The following is a 5417-nucleotide window of genomic DNA, read 5'->3' as shown; positions in this document are numbered from 1 at the left end:
ATAAGGTTCTAGCATTCAAAACCATGACAGCTTTTCATTTGCGGCAGTTGTGTTGTTAAAAGATAGATGATTGAATACTTCAGACAGATCATCTTTGTAGCAGCTGGGCTGCAGTGGCAGTGTAATAGAGAGGCGGGAGCTTTTGAAAACATGAAAAAGGGACTTCTGCAAACGTGAAAATTGTAAAAAAAAAAAAAAAAAAAAGGAAGTTTTTGAAAATGTATTAAAAGAAATGTAAATATAAATGTCAAGAAAGTGAAAGAGAAAAGGCTTAGCCCCCAGGCTGCATTGTTTTTCCCTCATTTGACTTGTCAGGCCTGTCCTCTTCAGCAGATTCCTTTTCAGGAGCTGTAGACCCTGGGCTCTCAGGGTTTAAGAGTCCGTACATCCGCCAGGTCACACCAAGTCGTATCATGCTCATCCAAGTTTCCTCCACGTGGGAAGACCTTGAAAGTCCTGTAAGAGGGTCCTCCTAGTTGGAAAAATTAAAACGAATCTGGTGGAAACGTGGATTGTTGTCAGGAGATCAGGGCCGGCCAGCTCCTCATTTCTCGAGTGCAGACTCAGGACACAGCTCAGTCCCCACGCTTGGTGTGTCCACTCTGGAGAGGAACCCTGGTGAGGAGACGTGACCTCCCAGAGGTACCTGCCCTGAGGAGCAGGTGGAGCCTGACTCAGGCTCACGGTTATTTTACACAAAAAGCGTGAAGGCTTTCTCGTCCGTTTGTCTTCCTTGTTTCTAAGTGTGAGCGTGAGGGTGGTCAATCACCCTTGTTCCAAGCGTGTCTGCTCTGCTCTCTGTGCCCGAGGGTTCACCAGAGCCACCTTTTTAGAAATGAAGGTGCTGAGGGTTCCCTGGAGGTTTTATTAAAGTATCTCAGTAAAGGGAGCTTCTTATGAGTTGAGTTTAACAGGTGGTGAACTCAAGCAGCACCCCCGTGAGGATGGGGTTGGGGGTGGGGCATGCGAAGAATCCTGATGAGCTCCTGGGGATGGGGAAGGTGGCAGGAAGGAGGGGGAGGGCTGTTCCTTGTGGGGTATCCACAGATTGTACCTCCCCGCTCACTGATGAGCACTTAGGCCGTTTCCAAACACTTGTCACTGTTCTGGGGAAAACAATTATTGCCCAGCTCCTACTCAATTTTGTAGAGTATGTTTCTAGAATTGGAGTGTAAACATCTGCTTTATTCATTCCATCCTCCGTTCATCCACCCTTCCAGCCAGCCAGCCATCTGTTCATCTATCCATCCACTCACTAATCCATCCATCCATCCACTCAGTAATTCATCCATCCATCCATCCACCCATCCATGCATCCACCTGTCCATCCAGTCAGCCAGTCATCTGTCCAGCCATCTATCTACTCACTAATCCATTCATCCACTCATCCATCCATCTTCCATCTGTCTATCAATCCATCCATCCATCCAACCACCCATCCATCCATCCACCCATCAACTCATTAATCCATCCAATCATCTGTTCATTTATCCATTTATCTGTTCATTTATCCATCCATCCATCTATACAAACTTCCTCCCTCCCTCCCCCAATCCTTTCCTTCCATCCTTCGTTCCTCAGTAGAACTTTACGTTTTTGTGCATATTGGTATTTTATTCCTCTTAAGTTTAATCATAGGGTATTTCTATTTCTCCCAGCACCTTGCTTTTTTGGATTGCATCCTTTCTCCGCTGCAGTTTCCAGCAGGTACACTGATTCTTTTGCCAACAATAACTCTGGAGAGTTGTTAGCATCTGACTCCCTGACAGAGCTGTTCTATTATCACCATGTTTCAGCTGATACTTTCGGGTTTTTCAGGTAGGCCATCATATCATCTTCAATCAGTGGCTATTTTATTTCCCTCTTTCAGCAACTACAATTATTATTGACTTTTCTTCTCTGATAGCACATTCTAGAACTTTCAGAGCATTGATAATTTGCAGAGGTGATCACAACATTCTTGACTTGCCCCTGACTTTAATGAGACCACTAGTAACACATCACTATTCAGTGCGATTTTGGCCCTTGGCTTGAAATAGATCTTTCTAACTCTGTTTCAAAGCTGTCTTTTTTGCTTTTAAAGAGTTTTTAGCAGGAAGATGTTCAGTTCTATCCAGTGAAGTGGGAGACAGAGGATGAGATGGTCAGGTTGCATCACAGACTCAATGGACATGAGTTTGAGCAAACTCCAGGAGATAGTGAAGGACAGGGAAGCCTGGGGTGCTGCAGTTCATGGGGTTGCAAAGAGTAAGACACGCCTTAGCAACAGAACAACAATAACAACAGCGGGAAGATGTTGCGTTCTATCCAATCTCTTCTTCAGCTTCAAGTCAAGAAGACCACACATGGAGGGGATTGTAGGAGGCCATGATTCTCCTGCCCTGGCCTGTAACTGCCCCCTTTGCCACATTACTTTGCAACATTTCCTGTAAAGAGGCATGGCATATTTCTACAGCTTCTGGGCTGGCCTTGTGACTTGGCTTGGCCAACAGAAAGAGGCAAAGTGACAAGCTTCCAGGGCCTTGAGAGCATTGCTCTCTGGCCACTTCCCTGTGAACTAGCCCAGGCCAGCCTGCTGGAGGACAAGACTCCCATCATTATCCCTGCAAACAGCCAGCTTGTCCATCATGAACCATGGCTACCCTGGAGCAGCCAACCTCACCTAACCCACCAGCCGACTGTGGATGCAGGAGTGTCCCCACTGGAGATCCACCACACATCAGGCCCCCATCAGCCCCCCGACCCACAGCCTGATGAGAGAGAATGTGTGGCTGTTTGCAGCCACTAAGTTCTGGGTGGTTCACTGTGCAACAGTAGATAACCCACAATGGCTGTTCTCTTTGGGCCTGTTGAACATGAACTGTTATTTACGGTTGTGTCCTGGAAATCATAGAATGAGCCTGTACGTGTGATTGGGCCCAATTTTTTGACATCCTGCCGAGTTGCCCAAAACTCAGAAATGTGACCAGGCACTCTTTATCAGAATTGGCTGAGACTTTATCAAATCGAAGGCTCCATTTGTCTTATTGCTTCAAAAAATGATGCTACTGGGATTTCCCTGATGCTCCAGTGGCTAAGACCCCATGCTCCCAATGCAAAGGGCCTGGGTTGATCCCTGCTCAGGAAATTAGATCCCACGTGCCACGACTAAAGATCCCACGTGCTGCAACTAAAAGATCCAGCGCGATGCAGCTAAGACCCAGCGTGGCCAAATTAGTAAATATTTAAAAACTGGTGCTGGAGCCAACTTGTGGGAGAGGATATGGTATGCTCCCTGGGTTGCCCAGGATGCTGGGTTCCAGGTGTGCGATGCTTAGAGGAGAATGAGTGTGATCTCCAGAGTGAGGACACGGTGGCCGACACCCAGAGGTCTTAGGCTCTGTAGACACAGCCAGCTGAGGCCACTTTCTGACTGGGGAGGAGGGAGGGGGGCTAGCGACAGTTGGTACCGTCCCGTAGTCCGTCACAAAGTCTAAGCCGAAAGAAGCTCCCAGAATACTGCTGTCCCTGGGGTTTTGCTGAGGTGGTTTTAAATTATGTCCTCAAGTTTTGGGGTGTTCCTCTGCTCAGAAGGGAACCCAATCTCCCTCCCCTTAAGTATGGACTGAGCTTAGTGACTCGCTTCTAATGAATAGAATAAGGTAGAAATGACAGCATGTAACTACTGAAAAGAGGGCCGTCAGAGGCATTTCAGACTCTTCCTCACTCTCTCTCGGACTTCCTGCCTTGGGCGAAGCCAGCGGCCATGTTGTGAGGACGCTCAAGCAGCCTGAGGAGAGGTCCGTGTGGGGAGGAGCTGAGGCTCGGCCAACAGCCCTGTGAGTGTGCCATCTTGCAGGCTGATCTTCCAGCCCCAGAACGACCTTCAGAAACCTGCAGCCCTCCATGACATCTTGACGATAACCTCATGAGGGACTCCCAAGCCAGAATCGCACAGCTAAGCCATTTCTGAATTTCTGACCCCACCGAAAGAACCTGAGATAATCAATACACGTTATTTTAAGCCACTAGGATCTGAGGTTGTTTGTTACACAGTGCAAGCTAACTAATATACTTCTTATGGTGGCTCTGGGTGGCCAGTTCATCCATGTCAACTTGTTCTCTTTCATGGACTCAAGGTTCTGGCACAGTTTTCTCTGCTCTAAGATCCCACTAGCATAGACCTCTTAGTTTACTGGATACCCTACTTAAAACATATGCCAACTCTTTGCTTGATAAAGAGTGAGTTTTGGTGTCTGAGACTGGTGTTGTACCTGAGAAGCAGGTCTCTGACCAAGGCTCTTTTACGACCTCTGCAAGAGAAGACCCCGGAAGCTGCCTGACATCTGTCCTAACCGCCCTGCCGTTGGTCTCTCACCCTTGTGTAGGGTTTGGCAGCAAGCTCAACACAGGATACCCCGTGTAGACAGAAGTCATGTTATGGATAATTCCATGGTGGGATTACATGGTTGGTGAGAATGCGGAGGTAGATTGAAGCAGGGGTGGGTACCAGCACTGCCCTCTCCTGATGTCTTCAAACCATCTTGTGGGAGCTTCACACATGTGCCAGAGACAGGCACACACGATACCTTTTTGGTAATGAAGCACTTGCACACGGCCAGCACCCAGGAGCCCCCTTCCTGATCCCCAAGGGTAAGCCACTACCCCGATTCTTGTCTGCTCAAAACACTTCACTCACCTATTTCACTCACCTGTCCACCTGGACACCAAACTTGCCTCCAAACCCCCAGACGGAGTCAACCTGAAAGCAGTGCTTGGAGAGCTTTGACTGGTGTTCATGGCCGACAGCTGACTGGAACAGGGGCAAAAGTGAAGCATCAGATGCCACCAGCATTGTCAAACTGGACCCGCCCCCCAACCCTGAGGCAGCCTGCACTTCTGCTCAGTGTGGGTGGTGCAAACAAAATCACTCAACGTGGAAGCCGGCCCAGAGGGAGGTAACTCCAGGAGGCATCGCAACACCAGGGCCCCCTAGTCAGGTCTTCCTGAACCCTCTCCACACCAGGCTCCCCAGAAGTCTCCCAAGAACCCCAGCCATAGAGAGCCTTCTGAGGTGCCTGAGCGTGAAGAAACAGGAGGCCAGCCCCCAACCAGAACCACAGAGCCAGCAGCCTGCCAACGACTCCTAAGCCCACTTCCAGGAAGACTGCTGGCAGTGATCACCCTCTTCAGGTGGGACACTGTCAAAGCATGTGACCCAGGAATCAGGGCACAAACTGGAACACGGATGACATGCTTCAGGCACACCCCACGTTCAGGGTCAACACCTGCCACACATCCAGCCCGCCCAGGTGTGCAGTGGGGCCTGCCACCGCCTCATCAGACCCCAGTCAGGGAAGTGGGTCTGGTGACTTCCCAAGCCCACATGCTGACTGAGCAGTCCACCCCGAGCTTTGCGCTGTGTGGTCAGCAAGCCA

Source organism: Bubalus kerabau, chromosome 4, assembly GCF_029407905.1.
Source record: "Bubalus kerabau isolate K-KA32 ecotype Philippines breed swamp buffalo chromosome 4, PCC_UOA_SB_1v2, whole genome shotgun sequence".
NCBI classification, from domain to species: Eukaryota; Metazoa; Chordata; class Mammalia; order Artiodactyla; family Bovidae; genus Bubalus; species Bubalus kerabau.
This window is presented reverse-complemented; position numbering follows the sequence as displayed.